The sequence below is a fragment of the Oncorhynchus masou genome, unplaced genomic scaffold (genome assembly GCF_036934945.1).
Source record: "Oncorhynchus masou masou isolate Uvic2021 unplaced genomic scaffold, UVic_Omas_1.1 unplaced_scaffold_7825, whole genome shotgun sequence".
In the NCBI taxonomy this organism is placed as follows: domain Eukaryota; kingdom Metazoa; phylum Chordata; class Actinopteri; order Salmoniformes; family Salmonidae; genus Oncorhynchus; species Oncorhynchus masou.
Genome location: NW_027014294.1, coordinates 1 through 13800, shown reverse-complemented (window position 1 = coordinate 13800; position 13800 = coordinate 1). Strand labels below are relative to the sequence as shown.

The window sequence follows — 13800 nt, the reverse complement described above, 5'->3', positions numbered from 1 at the left end:
TTGAACATCAGAGCCTTACCACATTCTAGTTGAACATCAGAGCCTTACCACATTCTAGTTGAACATCAGAGCCTTACCACATTCTAGTAGACCATCAGAGCCTTACCACATTCTAGTAGACCATCAGAGCCTTACCACATTCTAGCAGGGCATCAGAGCCTTACCACATTCTAGTTGAACATCAGAGCCTTACCACATTCTAGTTGAACATCAGAGCTTTACCACATTCTAGTAGACCATCAGAGCCTTACCACATTCTAGTAGACCATCAGAGCCTTACCACATTCTAGTAGACCATCAGAGCCTTCACACGTGATGCTGCGTGCTGCCAAGACAAACAAACAGGAATTACACACCACACTGGCCACTGTGTGGCAGACATAAATAAAATACATACATTTTCATAGCAGACATTAGCCTGGTTTAGTATTTTGTATTAATATACATAGAAACAGACTGACTTGCTGGGATGCAGGTGTAGGTGGTATCCAGGTATTTGTAGATTCCCACACAGGGGTCAGAAGTACGGAAGACTTCCGTGTTCACTTCACACACCTGTTTCCCATTGCACCTGGGGGATATCAGGAGGTAAGATGAGCTATGGCTGGGATTTAATCAAGCGGGGTGTCAACAAGCATGCAGCACTTAACATTTAAAGCAAACATTTGAAGTGTTTACTGTGAACATCAGGAAAATTGGCTTTAAAAAGGCACATTGATACTGCAGTGTGCTTTTCAACAACGTGCCTCTGAATCCCAGCCTGTCTTTATCAAATAAACACTGACTGAGTACCTCTGTGTGAGGACCTCCAGGGTGCCAGACCTGTGAACACTGTGTTGGTCAGCTGGTTGGCAGGTCGTCCTTCTTTGCAGGTGGTTCCGTCGGTCCTTCCATACAGAGCTCTCTCAATGGAGATCACCCCAGAATCTAGCAGGGCAAGAAAAAATCAACATGTAAAGAAACAGACAGCACTATGGAGAGACCATCAGGATAGAATGTGTGTGTTCTTACCACAGATCAGGAACTGACGTTTCTCCATTGTCACAGGTGACCACTCCTAGGTAGCTGAGTGAGAAACAATCACATACACTGAACAAAAAATAAACGCAGGTACACATTATACTGGGAACAATAAAATGTGCAGTTTGTCACAAGACAATACCACAGATGTCTCAAGTTGAGGGAGGCGTGCAATTGGCATGAATGTCTACCATAGCTGTCGCCACAGAATTTCATGTTCATTTCTCTACCATAAGCAGCATGCCAACGCTGTTTTAGAGAATTTGGCAATATGTCCAACCGGCCTCACAAACGCAAACCACGTGTACCACCAATCCGGGAACACCACATCCAGCTTCTTCACCTGCGAGATTGTCGGACATGCCCTCCGACGAAACAGCACATGCAAAGTGTCAAAACAGAACTTAGATCAAATCGTACTACACCGGCTCTGACGCCTGGCCGGATGTAGCAGGGCTTGCAAACGTTTACAGACTACAAAGGGAAGCACAGCCAAGAACTGCCCAGTGACAAGCCTACTAGTTGAGCTAAATTACTTCTATGCTCAGCGTCGAGGAAAGTAACACTGAAACATGCATGAGAATCAGGCTGTTCCGGATGACTGATCACACTCTCCGCAGCCGATGCGAGTAAGACCTTTAAACAGGTCAACATTCACAAGGCCAGACGGATACCAGGACGAGTATTCCGAGCATGCGCTGACTAACTGGCAAATGTCTTCACTCACATTTTCAACATATCCCTGACTGAATTTGTCATACCAACATGCTTCAGCAGACCACCATAGTGCCCAAGAACACTAAGTTAACCTGCCTAAATGACTATCGACCCATAGCACTCACATCTGTAGCCATGAAGTTAGCTTTGAAAGGCTGAACACCCTTATCCCAGAAACCCAAGACCCACTCCCAAAAGCATACCGGCGCCAACAGGTCCATAGATGATGCAATCTCGATTGCACTCCACACTGCCCTTTCCCACCTGGACAAAAGGAACACCTATGTGAGAATGCTATTCATTGACTACAGCTAAGCATTCAACACCAGAGTGCCCTCAAAGCTCATCACTAAGCTCAGGACCCTGGGACTAAACACCTCCCCCTCTGCAACTGGATCCTGCTCTTCTTGACAGGCCAACCCAGGTGGTAAGGAAGCTTACAAAACATCCGCCACATTGATCGTCAGCACGTGGGCCCTCAGGGGTGCGTGTGCTCAGTCCCCTCCTGTACTCCCTGCTTTACACATGACTGCACGGCCAGGCACGGCTCAACGCCATCATTAAGTTAACTGATGACAACAGTGGTAGGCCTGATCACCAACAACGACGAGACAGCCTATAGGGAGGTCAGAGACCTGACCGTGTGGTGCAAGGACAACAACCTCTCCTCAACATGATCAAGACAGAGATAATTGTGGACAACAGGAAAAGGAGGACGTGGAGCACTCCCCCAGTCTCATCAGCCGGGGCTGTAGTGGAGCAGGTTGAGAACTTCAAGTTCCTTAGCATCCACATCACCAACAAAGTAACATGGTCCAAGCACCAAGACAGTCAGACAAAAGACTTGGCATGGGTCCCTCAGATCCTCAAAAGGTTCTACATTTGCACCATCGAGAGGGACTGTGACGGGTTGCATAAGTGCCTGGTAAAAAAGAATGATGCGCCCACACACAATCACCAACGTATTCTGCAGCTGGTAGTACAGCAAACTGCAGCCAGCACTGAAACACATCACACAGCTAGTTCAGCTTTTCTTAACCTAGGTCAGTCTCATCGCAATTCTTTACAGAATAGTAGTGTACAGCATATACAGTAAGTATATAATTAATGTACAGTATGGTACTGCGTATAGACAGACATGGGACAGAGCCTAGTCCTCAGATAATACAGGATGCTGTATATTAGACCTGGGTCATACTGTTGATATTGGACTTTAATTAATTACTTTCAATACAAACTGATATAGAAACTTCTGGAATATACTGGAATGTATATTTTAAAAACGCCCCCTCAAATACATATTTTGTTACAAGTCAGTATACTCACAGGTGAACGCAGTCAGTCTGACAAGGAGCATGATGCTGGGTACAGGTGTGGTAGTAGCTGGTTCAGTTGTAGTAGTAACAAGTAAGATGTTACAGATGGTCACCTGGACAAATACACCTAACATTTATTGATACTTGCAAAGAACAGATCCTTGTTTGCAAAGCATCAACCAGGAACACAAAGCACAGCAGATTAGCAGTCAACTCGGCAACACAGAACTAAAATCTCACGCCAGCTCAAACCACATGTACTGTGTGATGGTGCCGTCCTCCGTTACGCAATCACCACAGCATGAAGCCCATTTTAGTTATCGTTGGGTTTTATTTTCTCTGGGTGTCAATCTACCTGTGATTATGTCACGTAATACAGTTTCAGTAAACAGTTTGTCTCCTGTGGGAGAAGTAACCAATCTAATTATCCAGTGCTTAATTTTAGCCGGCTGGCACCTCCCCTGTTTTAGACTTTCGTTGGGAGTTTTTTTAGCCAGATTCAGTACCTCCCAGAATTTCATTTTTATCTTCACTTTTCCCAATGTGAATATTATAATAAAAATATATCAAAGTTAATTTGAGTTGCCTCATTGGCAATTCTTCCATACAGGCCATTCCCAATATGTCATATACAATCACAGGAAAAGACAGGTTGGCTACCAAAATATATTTGATTAGCTTCCAAATATTGTTGTACAATGTATAAACGAGAGATGGTCTTTTGGCAGGAAACATACTGATATCTTCCGCAGAGGCACTGCCCATCATTGGGGTGAGTCAGTGACACTGGTAACTATTTTCAGTGTCACTGACTTGCCGAATGATGCGCAGTACTCTTGCCCGGGGATGTCTGACATGTTGTGCCAAAACACCATCTCTAGACTAACGTCGTCCTCATATTGTAGCCTACAATATATGTATCTCCACACACCTAGGCCAAGGCTATTGATGGATTCAAGACAAGGTGGTTTTTATTGAGCTCAGAGTCAGTTTGTCAGTGTCAAAGTAGCCTGTCATTGCGATCATTTGTGCACTATTAAAGATTCTGCAATGTCAGGCATGTAAAATTATGCAGAATTGCATTAAATGTATTTATATAAAAGGCCACATTTTCCCAGACCCTAGGCTACAAAAAAGTTACCCTGTGTGTGTAGTTCTACTCTCTATGCCACTATACACATGTACAATCTGTTCTCAGAACATTTTGTATTATTCTATACTTAAATCCATAACACTCCATTTAGTAGGATAAATCACATTTCATACGGTATGAATTAATTTGAGAAACATCCATCACCCATTTTGTATCAAACATTACAAATTACAATTCATATTATGTTACAAATTTGCAAAAGTAATCAACTGTTACAATTCTAGATAGGAGGTAGGCAGCTAACCTCATATAGCTTAATAACTTAGCTTGGCTAGGGGTTACGTTACGGAGCTAAGGGGTTAAGGTTAGCTGAAAGGGTTCACTAAAAGGGTTAAGGGATGTGTTAGCTAACATGCTAAGTAGTTGCAAAGTAAAAGTAGCCAGTACTTGAAAAATATTATTAGCTAAAGTGTCAATGTTGTTTCAAACTCGTCACCTTTGGGTTGCTAGACTTATACACCCACCCTGTCCAACCACCATGCTTAAATTTGTCTAAAGTAACCATACTGAATCATACTAAACTGGAGTGTTCCGGATTTACTTTTACTACGTATAGTCTGAGACCAGGCTGCAATGCGATGATATGCATACAATGCTTTATTATAAAAGTGATATTCCTTCATGCGTTCCGGTACCTCAGAATTCCCCAGGTCACCCCCCTTCTCGCGCTCACTTTTTTTGTTCCGGCACCTACCAATTTACCAATTAAACACTGAATTTAACAAAGTGTTCATGCGCAGGTCTTCCCATATTCACAAAGATAACAACACCATATGTGATTGAATCGCAAGACAGCATTATATTGGTTTTTCATTTCAATAGTACAATCGCCAGTTACCATAAATTAACATAATTTACGCCATTTGCTATGTTCTTTGTTGTTTCTTTATTGGACCAATTACACGTGAACACTTTGCTTGTTTCAAGTTGTTTGTATTGTTTGCTTATCTCACCCTGGAGCCGGCTTGTTTCTCCTGCGTCTCTGGAAAGAGCATGCTCAGTCATTAATGATTATATATCCTATGGCAGACGTCCCCAATTACATTCAGCCGTGGGACGATTTTGCTTTACGGGAATTCTATTAATTCCCCCTGGCCTGCGCCCCGGGTGAACCCGGTAAGCGTTGATTGCCTTCGTTTTGAACCAGGCCGCCTCCCGGCATTGAGCTGGGTGTCCCAAATTTGGTCGGATGGCGAATTGTACACACCATGCTTGGTCTTATTTTTGTTTATGTCTGCGGAGCAGAAGACGCGTGTGTTAAACAGTGGCGACCCGTCATTCAGGGCAGGTGGGGCTCTGAGACCAACATTTTTAGCAACAAATGTATAAATGTTTTTTTGGGGGGGCTTGCCTGTTTTGCATGTTATTTTGGCATTAATACATGTGAGTTTGAAACAATGTAAAAATATATATATATTGAGTTAATAAAGCTGCATACAAACATGGGCTGTGGTTCAAATGCAAAGTAGACAGCCCTCGGCTCTTGGGGAATCCCAGATGCTTTGTTTGTCTTTGGTCCAAATGATTAGCCACCAAGCAATGGAAGTTTGCAACGTAAGCCCCTCAGCCCTCATTTTTTAATGGATTTTGCGAGTGTACAATTATGTTCACTTCGGAGCCTGAAAAGCCCCATAATTCAATTTGTAAACTTAACCTAAACTTAAGCCTGAACTTAACCTCAACGTCAATATGGAGTCAACAACAAGTGTAAGTAAAAACGAATGTAAATTAAGTTAGAAATTGTGCTACTAATGCACAAACACAAGTTTTTGTTTGGTTAGCTTTTGGAAATTGTAGAAATAAAACATTTTCCTCCTTCAGAAGTAGCTAAGCAGGCTAATGTTAGTTAGCAAATTAATTTGCAAGCTATCATACAGTAGGTGTATATTAATAATGATGTAGTTAATATGAGTAGACATGCAATCATATAAAGCACCACCAGCTACCGGTGGCTGAAAACACAATCATTGCGGGATGAACAGCTGATGAATTTCCTGACAGAGACGGTCCATTTAAAAATCATTCCTTCCTCCCTCGCCCTTTTCCCTGCAAGTGTACTCAGACGTCATGATACCTCATCAGAACTTCCCTCTTAATTTGAGGGCTGGGGTATAGGGTATGTCTTTTAAGTGTTTGGAATGCAGCCATGGTCTTGTTTTTTTGAGTAAGGCAACTCCAAAATGCAGGTGTTTCAGCCGAGCTCAGTGCTTTCTGTGGTGGTGGGGCTGGACGGCAGAAGATAGGAAGGAGCATTGTGCCGTGATTGACTCAGTGTTTTGTCACTCATGGGGTCCTTACGCAATAGCCAAGCTTAAGTCCTTAGAAAGGGTAGACATCCAACATTTCAGCCAATGTGCGGGGACACTGGTTAGTCGGTACAGTATCTTTGATTGGACTGATTATATCAACATCTTACTTTCACAATCTTAATTGTGAAATAATGAAGAGAAATATAGATAAAACATATCGGTGCTCATCGGCCATCAGACATAAACATTACACAACAATTTGGAGATCGCAAATTCAACAATGAGTGGTTTGTAAGGAATTGGTGACAGTGCCTAACTGCAAGCGTTGTAGCTGGGAAGTCGGGAATAAACAGCTCAAACTGGGAAAATATATTTTGAAAGGTCATTCAACTCAGAATTGTAAATCTGTCATCTTTCTCTTTGATGACAAAATTTGTCCACAAGGACAGCCGCGCCACTTTCCCGTTCAAGCATATCACAACAAGTGAGTCCAAAAATGTCTTACGCTGCTTCATAAATTATGTACTGTAGGATGCCAGAGAGATATCTATCTTGTAGCTAAGAAAGTAATACTAAGTGTATGCTGTGTAGTAAGCTGTTAGTAGCCCATGTGCCTCACCCTAATCATTTGGTCTATTTTCATCAACGTGGTATTGTAAACACATTGTTCCTGGCCGGTGTGTGCTTGTTTACTAAATTGTTTTGTACAGCTCTGACAGTGCTACTGATAGTAGTGATGGCGCTTGTTTCTTTAAAGGCACTAAATGAGGCTGAATTAACTGTTTCACTGCCCCACAAAGCTCTGCTGAAAGCCAGGTGTAACAGTGGTATAGTGTTGGGACTCTGCTTTTGGGACAGCTTTATGTAGGCCCTAACAGTTTGTGGGCACCGTTTGTCACCGTTATAGGGTAATTCATGTATTGTTCAGTGTTGTTGTGTAGTTGCTTTACTGGCATGCACCCACTTTAAAAAATAATTTTTGCTTCACTAAGATTTACGTGCTAAAATCGCTACTGGTGTGAAGACTCAAAAATATATCATTGGAATGTTTCCTGCATGGATTTTCGTAGCAGGGAGCCTATCAAGGGGGTTATTTATTGGGTGGAGCCAGAAATAAAGGCATAAGATATAACGGAAGACATCGATGGAGTTGTTGCACGCCGATTGACCTGTATGGTGGACGGAGAAAAGAAGTTCACTTCATCCATGCTACTGTTCTTTGATGAAGAGTCTCTCCCTTCTCATATAAAGTTAGGATTCATGAGATACCCTGAAGAGCTTTTGTGCACAAGCCTCTTAAGTGTCATGAATGTAAAAGATCTGTCAAGTGTGTGCAGAAGGCAAGAATATCGTGTACCAGATGAAGGGAAATGCTGCAAATGTGGCGGTGAACATGTGCCTGAATTCTTGGAGAATGAGGTGGCAAGGGTAAGGAGTGTCCAGTCTCCTGTCTGGAGGTGTTGACAAAATTGGAAGGAACGAGTGGCGGGGAATACGCAATGGTAGTAGAGCCACCAAGACCAGTGAAGGCTTCTCATCAACCAAGGGATAGTAAAATGCTACATGTTAAAAAGGTGGACTTAGTATTATTTATTGCAATGATCATAAACTGTACAGCACAAGCGAAGAAGAAGTCTAACAAAAGTCAGGGTGGTGAGGTCTGCCCAACGCATCACCGGGGTCAAACTACCTGCCCTCCAGGCCACCTACAGCACCCGATGCCACAGGAAGGCCAAAAAGATCATCAAGGACAACAACCACCCAAGCCACTGCCTTTTCACCCCGCTATCATCCAGAAGAGTAGGCCAGTGCAGGTGCATCAAAGCTGGGACCAAGAGACAGAGTTGTTCTGTCTCAAGGCCATCAGACTGTTAAATAGCCATCACTAGCACATTAGAGGCTGCTGCCCTATATACATAGACTTGAAATCACTGGTCACTTTTATAATTGAAATACTAGTCACTTTAATATTGTTTGACGTTTTGCATTACTCATCTCGTGTGTGCGTATATACTGTATTCTATCCTATTCTACTGTACCTTAGTCTATGCTGCTCTGACATTGCTCGTCCAAATATTTCTATATTCTTAATTCCATTCCTTTACTTTAGATTGTGGGTATTGTTAGATATTACTTGTTAGATTTGACTGCACTGTTGGAGCTAGAAACACAAGCATTTCGCTACATCTGCAATAACATCTGCTGAATGTGTATGTGACAAATTTAATTTGACCTATTTGATTTCGAGGTAATTTTATGAGTCAACTAGTGTTATAGCTGGAAGTCTACAGGAACAATTAGCATGCTAGCTGTTCCTGTTCATCCAACTCTGGAGAAGTAAATAAATAGCCTCATTGCCAAAATCTCAAACTATCCTTTTAGTTTGGAAGAAATTAGTCATTGGGGCTAATTACAAGGGGAGCCTTTTTCTGTTGTGGTGGTTATTCTGTAAAATTCATAGGTGGGACGTTTTTAAATGGTAATTTTCTGGATGGAAAACAGTTTGTCAACTTAAACGACCAAAACCAGATAGAAAGAATTCAGAAACAATATTGAACTTAATATATTTTGAATAATACCATCTTTGAGAAGGAACAACCCAATGAAAGCTCCACGGTCAGGGCGAATCAGAAATACAAAAAACAGGCATTCAGGGCACATGCTTCTTGATTGTGTTATGCTTGAGCAGAGGAACACAGCATTAGCCGTGGCAGAATGCATAGAATTGCAGAAATTATCTTTAAAACTGCAACATTTTCTCTCTGCTCAATGAGAAAATGTGTAGAATTGCAGAAAATTTGCTTCACAAAAGCAACATTTTCTACTTTACCCTACTAGCTATATGGCTGTTCAAGTGTATACTTCCTCTTCCAATGAACTGTGGGGAGGTCAAAATATACAGTATGATGGGGATCCCTGGGTTGCCGGTTTGCCTGAGTGGAGGTCCTTGGGCACATAAAATGGTATAGGCTACTTTCAGTCATTAATTTCTTAGTCTCTCTTTCACTCCTCTCTCAAGAGGACCTGAGCCCTAGAAGCATGCCTCAGGACTACCTGGCCTGATGACTCTGGCTGTCCACCTGGTCGTGCTGCTGCTCCAGTTTCAACTGTTCTGCTTTGGTATAGCACTTTGTGACATCAGCTGACGTAAAAAGTGCTTTAGAAATAGATTTTATTGATAAATGTTTCAGGGTTATTTAATCAGAATTTATTAGTATCAATGAATATTTGAATAACCTATTACTATAAATAGTTTTTGATGCGATATTGAATTTGGGTTCAGATTTTGTGACTTTGTAAGTAGTCTTGAACTCACCAAAATAAATCCTCTGGCTTCAACCTCATGATCAACTCTAAACTTAGATGATCTACTTACCTGGGTGAGTTTTAGTCGGAGTAATGTACGTGTGTGGAAGCTCCATTGAAATGTTATTAACTTTTTGTATTACCAGTCACATTGCGACTAATGGAGAATGAGCAAATGATTACGTTAATATTCCCTTCTCCTGAGCAATGTAGCTTTCATCGGGTTGCAATTTATGATCCCTTTTTCCTTATCAATGATTTTAATTTGCTGTCAAAATCACCTCCATTAAGGACATTTACTGAAGACCCTGATCAGACACAAGACAATGACACAGTGGATGGGAAATCTATTAAGACTTACTTTCTAATGTTTTTTTACAATACAATTTGAACATGGATCAGTCACATTTTGCCTGATTTAAGTTACATAATAAATTAATCAATAATTCAAATGGAAAACAGATTGTATTTTTGCCTTTGGGTTGTCCCCCAAACTTTCTGGTTGCACAGCTTGAATGAGATTAAGAAGGATTAGACAGTGAAGTCATCAAATTGAAGATTATCCAGGAAGTATATCAGCATTGGAAGCCAAATTGAACTCCCAATGAATGGAGCTGACCGAAACAATGGAAACAGTTGGCTCCGATACTTACGGGTCTCGCTTATGACATCTCCGTCTAATCCCTCTCTCTCATTTTTTATTTTTGAACCTTTATTTGACTAGTCAAGTCAGATTTAAGGGAAGAGCTTTCACTGATTCAGATGAACACCCACTTTCACAGTAATTGTCCTCTGTTACAAAATGTTGATTTATCACTGTCTCTAATGATCTTGGTATACCGTTTCCTTTTGCGAGTTGAAGGAGATGCATGAAATGATGTTTATTGCCTGTTTACATTAAATAATAATTTACCCTCCAATAACCCTGTGTTTTGGCTTTGTTGGTATACCCCAGGTTTTGAGGGAAGACTGTTGGAAAAGTATTCCAGATGAAGCCAGTTGAGAGTATCCCAAGAGTGTGCAATGCTGTCTACTTTTTGAAGAATCTAAAATATATTTTGGATTTAACACTTGTTACATGATTCCATGCGTGTTATTTCATAGTTTTGATATCTCCACTATAATTCAATGTTGAAAATAGCAAAAATAACTTGAGTAGATGTGTCCAACCTTTGAATGGTACTGTAGATTTGAGCAATAACGCCTGAGGTGTAGTATATTGGTTATACACCACGGCTAAGGGATGTTCTTATGTGTGACACACAGTGCCTGAACACAGCCCTTAGCCATGGTATATTGGCCATATAATCACAAATTCCCCGAGGTGCCTTATTGCCATTATAAACTAATTACCAACGTAGTTATAGCAGTAAAAAAAAAATGTCATACCCATGGTATACGGTCTGATATACCATGGCTGTCAGCCAATCAGCTTCAGGCTCAACCACCCAGTTTATAATTTATTGTTGACACTGCAAATATGAGCACCCCACTGCTTTTTTGTAGGTCTGTGTGTAGAGTGCCTTCAGAAAGCATTCATACACCTCGACTTACTCCACTTTGTGTTACAGCCTGAATTCAAAATGGATGACGAAATAAGTCTCACCCATCTACACATTTTATACATTTTTTTGCAAATGTATTAAATTAAATCTCATTTAGATAAGTATTCAAACCCCTGAGTCAATACATGTTAGAATCACCTTTGTCAGTGATGACAGCTGTGAACCTTCTGGGTCTAACAGCACACCTGGACTGTACAAAACTTGCACATTATTTAAATTCTTCAAGCTCTGTCAAGTTGGTTTGACCATTACTAGACAGCCATTTAAGTCTTGCCTTTGAGTTGATTTAAGCCAAAACTAAGTAACTGCAGTGTATATTGTTTTAGGTTATTAAAATATGAAGACTGGTACTCGTGTTTTGTTTGCCCCAAACATAAACCATGTATCCAAGACCTTGAATGTTTTAATCCTTCTTGGTGTAATATTATTTGGATTCAAATAAAGTATTTAGTGTGAAAGGACATGTTTCATAATATTGAACAAAAGACCAAGTCTAGTCTTTATGCTGCTTAGTTTAATTCAGACCAATCACCACAGTTCAGAAAATAAGTATTTCTTCAAAACAATGTTTAAGTACACAAAAAATTATGTCAGTGTTATTTGAAGAATAGTTTATTTTTGGGGTTAATGTTTAATTTCTCGATGCTTCCTCCTGACCGTGCATTGCTGCAGCACAAGAGGGGCCTCATTATGATTGTACTACACACAAATTATGCCTGATGAAATACACAATGGGATTTACACATTTTTGAATTAACAGATTTTACACTCAATTGAGACTTCAGAGGAGAGAAGACAGGAAACAAATACAAATCCACCCAATGAAGAGGAAGTTATCCAAGTAGTCTCTCTGGTCTTTGTTCCTCAGAGAAGATCTCCTGCAAGACAAAAACGGTCAGCCCCAGTGTTCTACTACCCAGTCGTGTGTGTGTGTGTGTATTACCGTATGCATGCGTTCCTCACATTTAGCCACAGGTGTAAGCCACATCCAGGTACTTGTAGGTCCCTACACAGGGATCTCCATACAGAGAGTTGGACGCCGTGACGTCACACTGGCTCTTCCCATTACACCTGTGTCAACGACAGGTACAGGTTAACACTACAGTCATGTTTCTACAGTCCAGGTTAACACTACAGTCCAGGTTAACACTACAGTCATGCATTTCTACAGGTAGAAGTTAACACTACAGTACACTGCAGGTTTCAGTACCTCTTTGCCACCTTACTGGTGGTTATGGATTGGCTCAGGCAGTTGGTGTTGGCTAGTTGGTTAGCGGGCCGATTAAAGGAACACACTAGCTGGTCACGGCGGCCATAGTTGGCACTGTGGATCTGGATCGTACCTTCATCTGAGGGAGAGGAAGGAGAAAGGGGGATGAGGTAAGGCTGGATGTCTTTGGTGTACAAGTGATGGTAATAAACAGTGTATAATACTGCTCTACTATATCATATGAGATGTGACTACACTGTACAGCAGTGTTGACCAGCTTACAACATTCTAATAGAGCAGCATACTACCCTGCATCCCACTGCTGGCTTGCTTCTGAAACTAAGCAGGGTTGGTCCTGTTGAGTCTCTGGATATGTGACCAGATGCTGCTGGAGGTGGTGTTGAAGGGCCAGTAGGAGGCACATTTTGCTCTGGTCTAAAAAAAGATCCCATAGCCGCGTGTAGGGTGCAGTCTTTCTGATGGGACCTTAAACGGGTGTCCTGACTCCAAGTCACTAAAGAGCCCATGGCACATATCATAAGAGTAGGGGTGTTAACCCCGGTGTCCTAGCTAAATTCCCAAATCTGAATCTCATACCATCATGGTCACCTAATCATCCCCAGCTTACAATTGGCTCATTCATCCTCTTCTCCCCTGTAACTATTCCCCAGGTCATTGCTGTAAATGAGTGTTTTCAGTCAACTTACTTGGTAAAATAATGTATAAAAATAGAGCCCCGCATTCTCGCCGGGGCATCGGAGCCTCCCCGCATTCTCGCGGGGCATCGGAGCCTCCCCGCATTCTCGCGGGGCATCGGAGCCTCCCGCATTCTCGCGGGGCATCGGAGCCTCCCCGCATTCTCGCGGGGCATCGGAGCCTCCCGCATTCTCGCGGGGCACCGGAGCCTCCCGCATTCTCGCGGGGCATCGGAGCCTCCCGCATTCTCGCGGGGCATCGGAGCCTCCCCGCATTCTCGCGGGCATCGGAGCCTCCCCGCATTCTCGCGGGGCATCGGAGCCTCCCCGCATTCTGCGGGGCATCGGAGCCTCCCCGCATTCTCGCGGGGCATCGGAGCCTTACCTCATTCTAGTTGAACATCGGAGCCTTACCACATTCTAGTTGAACATCGGAGCCTTACCACATTCTAGTTGAACATCAGAGCCTTACCACATTCTAGTTGAACATCAGAGCCTTACCACATTCTAGTTGAACATCGGAGCCTTACCACATTCTAGTTGAACATCGGAGCCTTACCACATTCTAG

The 13800-nt window shown here is 42.2% G+C and overlaps 1 pseudogene; it reads right to left on the bottom strand.

Annotated features, from left to right (window-relative positions):
- Nucleotides 1–242: 242 nt before the first annotated feature.
- Nucleotides 243–13564, bottom strand: LOC135537453 (uncharacterized; annotated as a pseudogene).
- Nucleotides 13565–13800: the final 236 nt, after the last annotated feature.